This window comes from Empidonax traillii, unplaced genomic scaffold (assembly GCF_003031625.1).
Source record: "Empidonax traillii isolate 1590-97213 ecotype Southwest subspecies unplaced genomic scaffold, ASM303162v1 scaffold300:size811877, whole genome shotgun sequence".
Lineage (NCBI taxonomy): Eukaryota > Metazoa > Chordata > Aves > Passeriformes > Tyrannidae > Empidonax > Empidonax traillii.
Genome location: NW_020955493.1, coordinates 614,000 through 630,341, shown reverse-complemented (window position 1 = coordinate 630,341; position 16,342 = coordinate 614,000). Strand labels below are relative to the sequence as shown.

Genomic DNA, 16,342 nt, shown 5'->3' with positions numbered 1-16,342 from the left:
TTGAGAAAAGAGCAATAAATTGTAATCAGAAAAGGCTGCTTCTCTCTGTCTATAAAATCATTTATCTGTAGTTTAATCTTGAAGAGTCTTGTCTGCACCAGACTGTTACAGATACAACATTACCTGACTTCACTAGTGGACTTTTTTTTTTTTTTTTGGCCAAAATTAGCATATTTTTAATATCATAAAGCACTTCTTCAAGTTGCTGATTGTGGTCTGTGCAAAAATGTCTACCTAAAGGCTTTTCCTAAACTAGAGATAAAGAACATAGAGAAACGTTTCACAATATACTGCTTTAAAAATATTTGGTTGACTTTTCTTTAAAAGTCTGCCTTCCTGCTACCCAAGATCCCTTCCCTCAGGCAATTCAACTAGATATCAGAAGTGACATTTTTATTTCATTTGTTAGGGATTATAACAAGCAGTGAGACCTCATCATATTGATAAACAAGCTGGTAGGATCTAGCTGACCAAAAACTGGATTCTGCAAGCCCTTTATTCAATTTCAGAACCTACCTTTCTGATTTTTATCATTTTAGTGGTTGGTTTTTGGTTTGGTTTGGTTTGGTTTTGGTTGGTTGTTTTTTTGTTTTGTTCTGCTCTTTTGATTTGATAAAGTGAATGTCCTCTTCAAGCTTTTTTGGTTTACGTTTTCAGTAAAGACAGGAAACAGTCCACATTTTTCCCTGCAATACACTTCTTAAAAATCTCAAGTAATTTCCTTCTATTCTCACGCCATTGCTTCAAGTCTTGAGAAGCCAAATACCTTCACTCTTGTCATCTGTTTTAGCCAGAATAATTGTATACAATATGTGGCAAATGCATACTGAAATAGGTTTTTTGAATAGCACACTAGTTTATAGATCTGTAGTTATGGATCTTAATCCTATAGTAATTCATAATAGGTCTCCTAATTTTTATTCATAGTTTTAAATTTTAGTGAAACACTTCAATGAGTTTGTTAAAGTATTTAATTTATATATGTTGCTTGATTTTGGGATTAGGGTCTCAGCTGGTTGCTTCACGTAGATAGCATCTGTTTCTCAAGTATGCAGAAATGCTTCCAGCCCTAACTGGGTGTTTTGGAAGCTATTTCTGTTTTCACAGAGGTGAGTACATGACAATTTAGGTTAAGCACACAAAGCAGCGTGTGGCCTAAAAAATGGGGAAATTATAAGATCCTGTAAAAGAGAATCACCATTTTTCCTATTATCCAACATCTAACAATTGTCTTTTTTTTTTTTTTCCTAAGATTGACTTACTAATGAATAACCCATACTATCCTTGCTTTCTATGGCATTACTCTTCTTAAAATCTTCTGAGCTACATCAGTGCTGTATGTCATTTTTAAGACAAGACGAAGCTCTTATGAAGCTCTTGTGAGAATAGATTCCACTGTCAAGAAAGTAATAGCCACTATATATATGTATATACATATAGAGGGAGACAGTATATAGACAAATAAAGACAAAGCTAATTTTGATGTGGATTCATCTGTTAGATTTGTACTCCATGCTGACAATAACTCTGTTTCCTTATGATTAATTTAGTTAATATGTTTAGCATGTACCCTGATCGCAGGTTGAGAACTTAGAGTAATACATATATACTAAATATACAGTCGCTTAAGTTTCGTACTTTAATGGGATCTTTTTTATCTTGTGAAGCAGACATTTTATTGCTCCTTGGAGATAACAAGCATTTTGTTCTGTGCCAGTTTAAAAGCTGCTGCACAGAGGTGATCTTCAGTTTCACTTGCCCTTTTTTTTTTTTTTCTGCAGCACAGTGACAGACTGAAGCAGACTTAATTGCTTACCTTGACACCTTTCATAGCCAATTTCTTAACAAGGGTGAGGCAGGGTGTTGGAAAAAAAATCACCTCTGTACGCTTTAGAACAAATCAGTTATTTAAAAAAACAAATTACCAGAACATGTTCCTTCCAAAATTTTTATTCCATTTTCCTCCTTTAGGGTACAATTTCATGAATGATTTAGCTAATTCAAATGTGGGCTGCAAGTAATAGAAACAGATGGTTTCAGTCTTTTTCTCCTGCAACATGGACACTTACTTCATTTCACAACAGGGTGAATTTTTTTTCAGGGCTACCTACCTAAAACCATTTCCTCAACTTTTTAAGTCACCAGTTATTTAGGAAAACACAGTTGTACTTGCATCTAACCTGTTCATGTGGAGTAATCTCATGTATACTGATTTTTTTTTTTTTTTTTTTAGTCCCTGCCTTTCCAATTGTCATCCGCTTTTCCTTAGGCTCTAATATTTAAAGTTCTACTGTTATTAAGCCTGGAACATCCAGGGTAAAGGTTTATTTTGATCTTATGAAAAGGCTGATTTCCATTAAAATAACGTTTAACAATTTTAGTGACGAAGGAACAGCTTTGAATTTCTGTAAATTCTGATGAATTTCTGGTCTTTCTCTTTTATTTAACCTCAAAGCAGAACTTTTTGCTTACAATAATCAAAATTTTATAGTCGTATTATACAATCCTACCTATGCCTTTAATTTTACAATGTTAAACTTTTAACTGTTTTCACTACAGTCTGCTCCATTTAATGTATAACTTAAAACTCTGCAAAGTTTTTTCAGTGTTTCTTTTGTCTTTCTTCTTACCAAAGAATGACAAATCAGTCCCGGTCACTCTTGTGATTTTTGCACTACCCTTGTTTCAGAGCATCCATTACTACCCTATTGCCACATGGTACTCCCTGGGTTTTTTTAACTGCCTTACCATTATTTAATAGGATCCTATACTCTGTCCAGACTCTTGTGATGGTTACAATGGACTATCCCCTGGGTTTTTCAGTTTGGATACTCAGCTAATGATGACTGAACAGGAACAGGAATGGAGTATCTTCGTTGCCTATGATGTCTTTCAAATTTTATTGTCTCTTCAAGACACACCAATGCTCTGACTTTTTTTCCTGTTTTGCAGTTCGGATATTTTAAAAAGTTTTTATGTGGCTGAATGACAAGTGCTTTCATCTTTTTTCTGTATGTTTTCTGGTATTTCTACTTGTTTTTTAAAATGTCTCATTGAGAATTAAATTCACTATACATAACTTCTTTTTTGTCCTTATTCCATTCTACTTTCTTTCCTAATATCATCCCCTACAATGTGGAATTTATTGTTTTTCCTTTTCTTAATTTTTACTGAAACTTATTTCTTATAAGTTTTGTTCCACTCAGTGAGTGTTGCACTGAGCCCTAGGAGATCCTTTGCTTAGCATTCCTCTAGGGAACTGTTCTTGACACACTTCAGTCCTTTAAAGGAATGCTCACTCCAAGTCCTTCATGACCTACGAGAGAAAGAAATTAACAAAAGGAAGCATTCCAAGAACCCCACTCCAAATCATACCACTAAAATCTTGGTTTTTCTTTCTGGATTCACTCCTCCTAACACTTAAAATTTGCTGAACTCTCTGGCTGGCACCTATTGTGGTATCAGTAGTGCCAGTGTGGGGTTTTCACTCATATAGTCTGAAAGGAAGCAAAGCACTGGTATGAAGCTGGTTAAACAAAAGCCAGCATATTCTATCCATTTTAGCATCTTGAATTCAGATTGTTGGCCTCAAACTCCTTTGTATTGGATACGAATTCACACTTTATGCTACACATTTGCTAGTTGGCTACAGATCTTATGTACATATTTTGCATGTGTGCACAGTAATCACTGTGCTACAGGAATGTTTATTTGTTCGTGCATAAGTTCTTGTCTTTGTGTGAAACCATTCCATCTTATTCATATAATCAATTATAGCTTCAAATGTAGTCTGGTTTGATTGCCAAAGTCTGTCTTTCTTTTTAGCCTGGCAGCATCAGCATTGCTTAGTTTTATTCAGGACAAGTACAATACTCAGTACATTTTCCATGCAAATATATTGAAGTTTCTCTGGTGATTGTCCTCTATATTTCTTCTTGATGTATTGTGTCCAAAAAAAGATCACCATTCAAAGCCAGATAATATTTTCTGTTATGCTTAAGTCTTTACAAACACAATAAAATTTAACCAACTTAGTAAGTTCCAAAATATCAAGCTAAAGTTTTGGGATTTTCTGTTTATAACTGGGACGCTTCTCATTTGGAAATATGTAAGGAAACTTGAGATGAGCACTTAATTTATCCTTTGTCTGGAGACTTCAAAAAAAGTCCAAGGGACTCTTGTCATAATTTTTTCTTTTAAACACTAAAAAGTTCTCCAAAGATCACAATTAAACTCAACCTCTTATCAGAACAGAGCAGTTTGTCTTTGAAAATGAATTCTTTCCAAAGAAGGAAACACTGAGATATATTTTTTAAAAATTTCTTCAGAAAAGTGAAATTATGAACATTAAAAATTAATTTACACATATTGATACCAAAAATGTTTAGACAATTTATGTAACAAAATTTCCAATTAAAGAATTCAAGATATAGCAACCATAATTTTTAGGGTATTGAAGGAAGAGTTCTTCAATATCTGAGTTCTCAAACCTAAGAAAGGAGAAAAGTATGTCTTCAGCGTGGTATATGACACTGAAATGACTGATAACACAGACAACTGGAAAAAAAAGTTTTAATTAAAACACTTTGTCACAAAAACAAGTAGAATTTTCCAAGAATTTTGTTTCAGGAAGGAATTTCAAGAAATTTTATAATAGTAAGGAAGATATTACTAAATTGCTGGAGACTTTTTTGTTTACCTCAAGAAATTAAGTTTTTGAAATTAATGAAATTAATGAAATTAATGAGAGGCTGTGGTTTATGAGGTAAACTAGTACATGTTCAGCTCAAAAATGTGGTTTATAGCAAGTAAATGGGAAGGTACAATCATAATTTAGACTAAAAATAGTTGGATATTTTATTTATGAGTTCTTTTTCTAAAAGTTAGTCAATTAAAAAAAAAAAAGAAAGCAAATTTGGAAAATTTTTTTTCATAACGTGAACCAGCTAACAGAAAATGTATAATTTAAAATACTTTTTCTAAAGAAATGTCATAAAGATAAAATGGTTTATGCTCCAAAAAGGAGAACAATTGTGTTTAATAGGTCTAAACTTAGCTAATATTTTTGAACATAACAAAAGAATATTATTATTTGTCAGTAAAATACAATGAAAGAATGTATAACAATGTGGAATATGGGATGGGAAAAGTATAGTGCGTGGAAAGGGAGGTTCTTTTTATTTTTAATGAATAGTGAGTGTAGGGAGAGATCCACAGTAAAACAGGTTTTTTCGATAAAAAATTCCATATTTTTTGTTTCCAAGCCTCCTCTTTGTGTCTATTTTTACTTGCAATACCATTGCACAACAGGGATAATCAGAACTCGCTTGGGACTGGCTACCACCTGTGTCTTGTTGCTTTAGCCTTTCTAAAATGTGTTCTCTTTTTCTCTTGCAAATTTTAAATCACATTTTTTGTCTTCACCAAACCTATAAACATAATTTTTTAGCCTAAGAAAATTATATTCTCTTGAGTTCTCTCAATAGGAAAAAAAAAAAATTGCTTCACCCCCGATTGCTTGATAAGGTATTTACCTTTTTTACCATTCTTTCAGATTCACTAAGAAGCAAAATGCAATTCAAATATGAAGAATTATTTCTATTTCTTTTCCTTTTCCTGAGCAGGTAACTCTTTTGAAGCCTCACCTGAAGTTACAGAAGTGTAGCTGACTTGTTTTAGATTCTGCCTTAATCTGCATTACTATGAAATGTAGAACAGTATAGGACAAGCACAGCTTCTTCACCAACAGTAGAGCAAACTTAAATAAGACAAGATAGACCAAAAGAATCTGACATCTTACCCTACAGAGAAAAATAGAGTATTCTACTTTTTGTTTCGCTCCTCTTCTAGTATCATAAGTAACAGACAATGCCTTCATTTTCATTTGAATAAAATCCCAAGTATTTAGTTGTTATAAATTTCTGCAGCTCTCTCGACTGTGAGTGTTTTTAGTAACACCTATTTTCTCTTAAGTGCTTTGAAACTATTTTAAAATGTTAGTAACCACTGAGAAATTCCTGGTCTCATGACAGATGTGGAGCAAATGGGAGTGATTCTGAATTGTGTCCATACAAACTAAGGAAAGTCACTTGAAAAATTCTGGGGTGTTATGCTGATCTATTCCATCCTGGTTCTGATGGATGTGTGTAACTGGAAGCTGGGGTCTGATGTAGGAACCTGTTGTGGTTTAACTCCAGTCAGCGACTAGGTACCATACAGCCACTCACTCACTCCTCTGCCTGTAGGATTGGGAGAGAATCAGAAGAGCAAAAGCTAGAAAATTCATAGGTTGAGATAAAGACAGTTTAATAGGGAAAGCAAAAGCCTTGCACACAAGCAAAGCCAAACAAGGAATTAATTCACTGCTTCCCATGGACAGGTAGTTCAGCCACCTCCACACAACATAAAGGTCACTTGGGAAAGCAAACACCATCACGCCAAACGTCCCGCCCTTCTTCCTTCTTCCTCCCACTTTATATACTGAGCATGATGTCATATGATATAGAATATCCCTTTGGTCAGTTTGGGTCACCTGTCCTGGCTGTGTCTCTTTCCAACTTCCCATGCACCCCCAGCTTCCTTGCCAGTGTGGGAGTATGAAAAGGAGAAATGCCCTTGGCTCTGCGTGAGCACTGCTCAGCAATAACAAAAACACCTCTATGATACCATCACTGTGTTCAGCACAAACCCAAAATGTAGTCTCGTACTAGCCACTGTGAAGAAAATTAACTCTACCCCAACCAAAACCAGCACAGAACCCACAAGTTTAGTCCCTGCAAATGATCACAAGGGCAGGGTGAGTCCTTGTAGAAGAGCAAATTGTACTTTTCCTCATCTATAAGGAAAGCTGGATCAATTCTGATTTACCTAATCCAAATTTGTACTCTAGCCATGTAACTAACTGGAATGGTATGAGGCAGGATGTGTCAGGCTGCCTAGCCAAGTCCTGGCATTAAAAGAAAATAAAGTCTCATCTTTATTTTTTGCCAATAGATCCTTTAGATAAAGTTTCCCATCATCTTGTTAGGACCCTAATTCCCAGCTGCTGGTGATATAAGCCATTTTCTCAAGTTGCCTACCATTTTTGTTTGTCTCAAAGAACAGCTTTGCAATGTTGCAATAACCAATCTGTTGAAGATTGCCAAAATTCTGTGCATTTCTGTTTTATACTGAAACAACATGAGCTCTCTTGAGCAGATAATTTAGCATCTGAAAGCTCTTTTTTTTATTGTTATTTCTTTCTTACCAGAAAGGCTCTGCATGCTACAAACCATTATGCCTTCAAGACAAAGAACTTGTCCTATTACCATAGTTTTCTTTTTTAATGTTAAGCTTTGTCTTATCCTTTATAGAGTTGAGGAAAGCACTTCGCTATTTTTCCAAAGAACAAAAGAGGAAGGAAAAATGGGTAGGCTAAAATAATTAATACTAGCTCAAAACATTTGAATATGTAAGAGCTCACAGAAGCCACATTTGACAAAAATAGATATTTATATGCTGATTTATTCAGAGTTACATGGAGATCTATCCATCAGATTGCCACTTTTTTTGTGTAGTAAAATAACAAATAACTTGATGACAGGAAATTAAAGTGAAATTAGTTTGATAATAGACACCAACATTTTTTCTTCACTTAAAAATAAAGAACAAAAAAAAGTGACATACAGTTTAGACAAAAGACGAATATTACTAGTCTGCTTTGACAATAACTTTAAAAAAAAAGCATCTTGAGTCTTCATCTTTTGGTGCGTCATATACTTATTTACTCCCGGCCCACTTGACAAATAAATGACAGCACTGAAGTAAAGTAACCTAGTAGTTTAAATGCTACTCAGAACAAAACTGAAGAGCAATATTGTCAAATTTAACTATGAAAAAAGTGTGACAATACAACCAAAAACTTATTTTTGGTAAACTTTTGGCTCTTAGAGCATCCATTTCTTTATGAAGACAAATTTTGGCATGGAAATCTTTTTTATTTAAGAATTTCTGTCTCAGAGGAATTGCAATATCGGTGTTTTTTCTTAGTTCATTAAATAAAAAAGGACAAGCCTTTGGTGATAAGGATTCAAACTGAAACAAGTTTTACATTCAGTTAAGTTTGACATTTCAAGGGTCAAAAGTGAATTAAGCTCAAATCACCTGAAATGCAGGAAAGATTTCCAATCCACAAAGTAACCTTAAGTACATTACCTTTTCACAGCTGTTGAGTGGACATTTTCTCCATCAGACATCATGGGTCACTAGTTTTGAGATTTGGAGGTTGTTTCCCACTTGTTGCTTAGGGTTTTTTTTCCCCACCAGCACATTTTTACCCTTTATTTAAGGACATAAAGGTGTAAATCTGCAGCCACTGTACCCTGTACATCAAGTTCTCTCCATTTGACATGGGGCGAACTTGGGTTTCCACAACAGAGATTAGCAGAAAAAAACCCTATTTAAATGTTTCTCTGATTAGTCCTTGTCCATGTACGAGAGCTCAGAGCTCCAGGTAATTTCAGGCGCTTGCACTTAGGGTCAGGAATTTGAACAGTCGGTTGAACTGACTGTCACTGACTATTTCAGGTTTACTGATCTTTCCACCTTTTTTTTTTTTTTTTTTTTTAACTATTGAACTGACCTATAAGCTAGAACAGCTTTTTGCTGTAGGTTTGTTTGTCTCTCTTTCTCATTTTCACTGAACTTTACATATTCACTGAGCATTAAAATATCACCTGGAGATACAAAGTGACAGAATGAATTTATATAGCTTTTCCTGAAACAAAATATACATATAAGTAGGGGAGTTTTTTTACCTGAAACATGGACTGATGGTATTCTTGAGGATAAGGAAATAAGTAAAATAATTAGCTTGACTCAGCTTAATATGGGGGTGTTTATTAAGTCATATAATCTCTACCTCCAGGCTGCACTGGTTTAACACGTCTTCCTTCCATAATGGATGAGCATAAAATATAACACCTGTGATGCCCTAGTAATGGCATTTTGTTCCTCTTCAGAACTCAACTCAGAGCAGTGGTTGTCTCTCTGTTGTTTCAAGGGAGAACAGTCCAAAAGCTTGTTGCTTGGTGTACATTAGCCATCAATAGCTTTTCAACATGCATCGTTTACAATTGCAGTTTGCTGTGTTTAAATGTCATCTGCATTCTGTGCTTGAAAAAATGCCTATAAAAACAGACACAAAAAGGGAGAATTGAGTATATATGCCAAGAGCTTCTGTTATTGCGTTTGGGTTTTTTTCACTATATGTGAATTATTGACCTCAGAGGACCCCTCCTCTAGGTTATAACTTTGCATTTACGAAGCATTTAAGTGCAGTCACCCAACAACATATTTATAATTTATTTCCTTCACAAATACCATGTATACAATGTACTTCCTAAGATTTCTCTGGAACAAAACAGTTTTTAATAACAGTGATTGTATGCAATTTTCTAACTGTGGTTACTTTCCCTCAATAGTCACATGAGTATATACAGTCACATATAAATCAAGATAATTGTTTTCTTGCAATTTATAACAGAAATAAGTTATAAAACAAGGCAGTGGAGAAAAAGCCAATAGATTTTTAGAAGCTCTGCCATCTGGTCTATTATAAAACGAATTTAATTATCTGGAAAATGTGTGTCTATAAGCAAAATGTATGCCTATATGAATAGATGCATTCAGAACTGAAGTCTACTTATAAGCAGCTGTGGCCAGAGCTTATCAATTGTTCAGTTTTATGACATGTGGAAGTCTACAATATGATAGGAAAGGCAACAACAACCAGAAAATGCATCTTCTATTTCTTACTATCTTTTTTCTCAGTTTTTAAATCAGCGCATTTTTTTCTTAATATCATAGGGCATGCAGTTCAAATGCAAACAGGTGAAAAGTTGGCCTACTAGATGATGAGTACAATAGATAACCTACTTGGCAAAAGAAAACTGAAAGATTTTGGAAAAGCAAACCTTGGAAGAAATAAAACTTTTACCTGTGAGTATTATATGGAGTAAATGCTGGAGAATCAATATTTAAGAGAAAAAGGTAATGGTGGCACAAGAACTGATGAGTGTAAGCTGAGCAGATAGTAAATCAGCAGAGAACATGTTGAAGGCCAGGCTGGATGGAGCTCTAACCAACCTGATCTACTGAAAGATGTCCCTTCTCATGGCAGGGAGATTTGAACTAGGTGATCTTTAAGGTCCTGTCCAACCCAAGCCATACTTTGATTCTATGATACCTATCCTAGAGAAGAGTAAGCTTCTGGAACAGTTTTCTAAAAGAAGCAGTGAAGACAAAAATACAACCTGTTTTAAAACTGAAGCCTGATGCATTTATGGGAAGGATCATATGAAAAATTCCTTTTATAGCAAGAGTTTGGAGCTGATGACTTAGCAAATCCTTTCAACTCTTTTCCTGTTTATCATGATATTTTTATGCTGTGATTTTCCACACTTTGCAGATTACCATCTGAGCCACTTCATAAATTTGCCTTTACAGCAACTGAATTGATTTTTGTCATTCTAGCAAAGTAAGTCTGATAATCAAGAATTTATTTCACGGCAAACCTTTGAAAAATGCATCTTAACAGTTAATTTTACTGGTTTTCTTTCCATTTAAAAATGAAAAGCTGATAATAATTTATTTTTAGAGTATTATATATCTACATCAGTTACACTCAGTTGTACCTGTTGTCCTGGGAATTAATCTGACAATCATATTATGCTTTGCAACCATTTCCTAGGTAACTAAAAGAGCCACACACATGCAATGTAGCCATTAAAAATTTTTCTTTTCCCTAGTGATTTGTCTTTTATTTTTCAGCTCTTCCATATGCACTAAACTTTTTGTAATGGTAGGCAGATGTAAAATGCATTAATGAGCTGTGAGAGAAAAAGGACAAGGGAGACTGAAATGTTTCTGTTGGGAACCATGAAATATGAAAGGGACAGAGACCAATCTGAGGGTAAAAAACATCTATGAAAAACAATCAGTAAAAATCTGAATGCTTTTTGGAATTCACTGTTGTTTGCAGGAGCAAGAACTGGTAGCAAAATTTGTTATCATATTTATTTAACATGTCAATATGTCCAAATCTTGCTTTTCATGAAGAGTTGGGCTCTTGAAAACATTTTTAATTTAGATATAAAAAAGCAAGCCCATCAGAAACTTCTTAGGGCGAGACCTACAGTGGAAGGAGTGCAGGTGACTAAGAGCACACTTTCTTCATTTACTGTGGTTTTGCCCTTGAAAACTTTTTGTGTTTATACATGTATTCTATAGATTTGTCTCATTCTGGAAATGTGGAAAAAATTGGACTTGTGTATTATTTATCAAGGTCATTGATGTTAGGCAGTTGACAATTTAGGACCATCCCAGTGATATTTATTTAAATGTTTCTGTTTCCAAATGGCATTCCCTTTCCTATTACTTTCATTTTATTTTTTTAAGTTTTCATGCTATGGCATAGGTAGGGCTTTCATTTCAATGTGTGCATTATTTTCATTTTCTGTAGTTTTTTAGTGTGTTACTTGTCTATTCAGTTTTGCCTGCAGTGAATTCTTCTTACGAGTTTCTTCTTTGGTGTCAATGTGCCATGTGTGTAATTTATTTTAGGAATATTTTAAACTTTTGAAAATATTAGCTTGCTACTTATCTTGACTGTTTTCTGTGAGAATACTCTATCTTCTGAAAGGATGAATTCAACAGAAAGTAGAAAAAGAGAAGAAAAAGTCTAAGACAGCATCAGAATTTGTTTTCCCATGCAGATAGAGCAGACTGTAAACAGTGTTTAGAATATGGATAAACATGGATAAATATGAAAATATTTAAACATGGATAAATATGGAAAAACAAAAGGCATTATTACAGCAAAATAGATAAATTAGCTTGAAATACAGATATATGTAGCCATACATATTTATATATATACTTCCATAAATAGTTACTTATGTACCTATATTTGTGTTGCTTCCAGATACAGCCTGTAACAATCTATTACATGTATGAATATTTTTTTTTCCACACAAAGTATGATTTTTTGCTCTTTTTACCTTTGAAAAAGGGGTTTTTTCCATTGAAAATTTAGGTCATAATTCCGGTACTCTGTAAATGGTCAGTCTTCAAGTTTTACTCCTCTACTTGAAGAATGCTATTGGGATGACCAGTAATTTTACAGATCACCAACAGTAAGAGAACAGAGAAATGGCCTATTTTCTAGGGGGACAGACGGAAGAGAGTAAGTGTAGCTTCACTATTTTGCCAAGTTGGAGCAATTTCAGGGCACAGGAGATGGGGATATCTGGGGCAGCAGCAGGGCATCACTTGTTCAAGTTGGCTTCCTACTGTTTGGTAGTGAAGAAGCCCAGAGGTTAGAAGGCAAGAGGCATTTTTGTGTTCTGGAGTTGGTTATTATACCTATTTGGACTGGCAGCCCTTTACTGTTGGCAGCAATAAGATGCAGATGTTCACGCTAGATGATCATGGTCCATTTTCCTTCTGTATATGGGCTGAATCCTCAAGCAAATTACAGAAAAATAGTACATGTTTTGTTTATATAGACATTTGTATACATGTTTTTAATATTATGTATTTTTAATTTGTTAAACCATAGAAACAAAATATATCTTGTGGGAATGTGAATATCTTTGCTGGTCTCCCATGTGGATACAGAAATATCACATTTTATCTTCATGTTGTCCTTTCTAGAGAATAGCAATGGGCTCTTGGCTTGAGATCCCTCACTGCTGTCCAGGTGACAGTGCTGCACCATATTTAGCAGTTCCATAAAGTCTGCAGCTTCACATTTACAAACGTCAAGGAAAAGTCAGAAAGCAATACCAACAATGCACAACATTTGAAGTGGAGGCGGCCAAAATTCCAGTCTTTCTTCACTAGGTACGTGATGATAGGAGGCTTTCACTGTTGCTTGTCTTAGTGTGAACAGCAAGGAAGTCACATGAGATAAGGGAGAACTTGCCAAGAAAGATAACAGCTTCCTACCTCCCACAGGCCAATAATAGTTTGGTAGAGAGACAAGAGTTTGTTTTGAGCTGCTTCACTACTCTGCAGGAAATTACTCCAATGAAAATTGCGTTTTTCTCTGTTGCTTCTTTCTCTTCCTTATTTCCCTTTGGGATCCACTTCCTAACTTTAGAATCCATCCTAAAGTTAATTCCGAAGTAATTTTTCCCTCACTGAACATGGAGTATCCTTACAGTTATTTTTCAACTTTTTTTTTTCTGTTCTGGATAAAACAAAAAAAGAAAGCTTTCCCATCAGATGTGTTCACTTTTCTCTAAAACACACAAAATTTGACAAATTGACAAGTGATTTGGCATGACTACAGGTTCACTGAAGGATCAGAAGGAATTTTCACCTCCTAGATTGGATTATGTGCTCTGGGCATGGCTTCCAACACATGCCAAAATGAAACCTGAGAACACAGCCTCCTTTCTAGTGCCTTCCTTTCTGCTGGAAGCTACTCTCCTCTGCAGAGTGGTGCTGTGCAACAGTACAGTCACCTTGTCACAAGAAGCAGCTCTCACGACTGAGCCTGAATTGCCAAGTCCACCCAGTTGACAGATTGTAAGCAAGCAATAAGTCTGAGAAAGCCCTGCTTGAAAGATGTGAAACTGAACCTCCCCACCATTTTTCAGTTAGCTGAAGAGAAGAAAATGTAACAGGTAAAACATGCTAGAAAAAGCTATGAAAGGAAATGTCTTCATATGCAACACTCGCTCCTCGTCTTATGGAATTGTTTCTATGGAAGACCAAAAAGGAGGTGAGTTCAGCAGAATTAGTGCTTCACACAAAACTGAGTCTAGTTGTCATATAATCATAGAATGGTTTGGGTTGGAGAGGAATCTAAAGATCATTTAGTGTAAACCCCCTGTCATGGGCAGAGACATCCTTCACTAGATCAGATTACTTGAAGACCCACCCAAGCTGGCCTTGAACACTTTCAAAGATGAAGCATCCACAATCTCTCTTGGCAACCGGTTCCTATGTGTCACCATTCTCATAGTAAAAAATATCTTCCTTATGTCCAGTCTAAACCTACCTTTTTTTGGTTTAAAACCATTGCCCCGTTCCTATTGTAACAGACTGTACTGAAAAGTATTTCAATACTTAAGTACTGAAAGGCTACATTAAGGTCTCCCTACCTTTTGAATTAGTGAGATTTTAAAATGAAACAGTGAAAAGACTAGTGAAATATTAATTCACGCAGTTGGGAATATTTCTTCTTTGTAACATTGTATCTTTAGGAGAACCAGCAACAATTGATTCTTTTATTTCTCTGTGATATATGACTTGATTTTAGAGTCAAGACATCCATCTACTGACATAAATATTAAAATCTGAATAAATTTTTTCCATTCTGAAATATAATTTGTTACTTGATTCTTTATTTCCAATTTACTCAATCAACATGGTGATTGTGGGACGACCGGCATCTTTCAAATAACTCAGGAAGAAAAAATCAACCACCAAATATAACACATTCAATCAGCTAACAGTTTGAAATCTGTGGAATCAGAGGTGGTATAAAAAATCATGAAAAAGAAACAAAATTATTGAAACTACAGTATGCCTAACTATCACGGGCTTCAACCAAGCATTGAAGAGCTCAGACATTCACAAATTGAATTAAGAACTGTAGTCAGTTTTGTGGAGCAAGACTTTCAAGGAAAAGAAAAATGCACATCTAAGGAAGCTTTCAGTGGAAGATTCTTCATGATTCTATTCTGGACTACAGAAATTGGATGCAAGTTTAGTGTGTTCAATAGTGATATTAGTGTATATTATTGCCAGCTGGGGAACGTTCTTAATTTATGGTTTGTTTGGTTGGTTTGAATAGTCATTTAAAAATTGCTGGTAAATACCATGAAACAAAGAATATGGGGGAAAAAAAACACTGTGTCTGTATTAGAATGATTTGACACAATGAGATAACAATACAAGTTGATTTTGTGCTTATCATGTTGGGGAGGTATTTTCCTGATATTAAAAAGGAAAAACAAAAAGTGAGTGGAAGATAACTCTGAACATATGTTAGTGGCATAGAAGTGCATTTCTTGATTGCATTTTAAATATGTAGACCAACTAGTGACACTGTTTTTATATCACAATAAACCTGAGGAAGATATTCAGCAAATTATAGATCATGTCATATTTCAGTTAAGCATACTTTCATACCTACCTCATGCTCTCTTAGTATGTCTTAGACTAGTTTTGACAAGTGGCTAACTAAAAAACTGACACTGGAGGTGTTTATGTGTGCGCAAATAGAAAAAGAAACCAAAACAACCTAAACCAAAACTAAAATAACAACAAAATCTAAACAACTTTGATCTGAAAATTGCCTACCAGAAAATGAATTCGTGTAACACTCGCTAGGGATGTTAAGCAATGGGTTTCATCCCATTCAGTCCTCAGTCATCAAGCCTGGTGTTTGTTTCTTTGTTTGCTTTAAAGCATTTAAGTGTTTTTTTCTGCCTTGTTTATGAGACCGAAATGAATTCAACAGTCAAATTGATTCAATTAGTTACCATAGGATAACCTAGAACACAAATTATGACATCTGCTTGTCTGTAATTTGTGCAGATACCCAGTAGTGTTAGTGATGTATCTGGATAATTCATCTCTCATATCAAAGCAGCTGAAGTTACTTACAATTATCATGGGACATTATCAAGTTTAACTGTAAAAATGTCACCTCGAGGAGATTCATCTATTGACCATACTTTCTATTTTTGAATCCATTTATAAATGGGGTTTTCATCTTGCAATCACATAGAAGTATTTTGAATAATAACCATTTCTTTAAAATTTTATGTTACTATCAAAAATGATAAGATTAGTAACATTGTACAAACTTCATCAATTTTTTCTTGTTGAAGTTGTGTTTTTTCTTTAATATACTTTTCAGAAAGAGTGGATCTTAAAAAAATTCAGTATTCTAAATAGAATATGGCAAACCAAGCCATAACATTGGAAGCGTTTTACAGCATATTATACCACTCTTTTATCTTCCAGTCAATACATCTCGGATCCCCCAGCTCCCACAAAAATCGCCAAAGCTGATTATTCCTTTTACTGGGTGTACGTTGTCAGAAAATCCCCCTCAATTTTCTGAAGGTCTTGATATAGGAAAATAAGGCCATCTTGAGAAAGAGGAAGCTGCTTATTGTAGCTAAGGTGTCACTTCTTAACAGGAATTGTTTACTAGTAGAAAAGATTTGTAATGGGAAAAAACACGGATGGAATATTGAGAATTACATTCAAGACACAAGGCCAAATCTGTGTTGTTAAAAGAGTTTCTGCTATGAGACCTTAAGGAATATTACTTTATGAA

The 16,342-nt window shown here is 34.7% G+C and overlaps 1 long non-coding RNA gene across 1 annotated transcript; it reads left to right on the top strand.

Moving 5' to 3' along the window:
• The first annotated feature begins 9,958 nt into the window (after nucleotides 1-9,958).
• LOC114060948 lies at nucleotides 9,959-13,595 on the top strand. Its single transcript, XR_003572008.1, has 3 exons — nucleotides 9,959-10,029; nucleotides 12,694-12,882; nucleotides 13,334-13,595. It is a non-coding gene; the product is annotated as an uncharacterized LOC114060948 (long non-coding RNA).
• The last annotated feature ends 2,747 nt before the right edge of the window (nucleotides 13,596-16,342 follow it).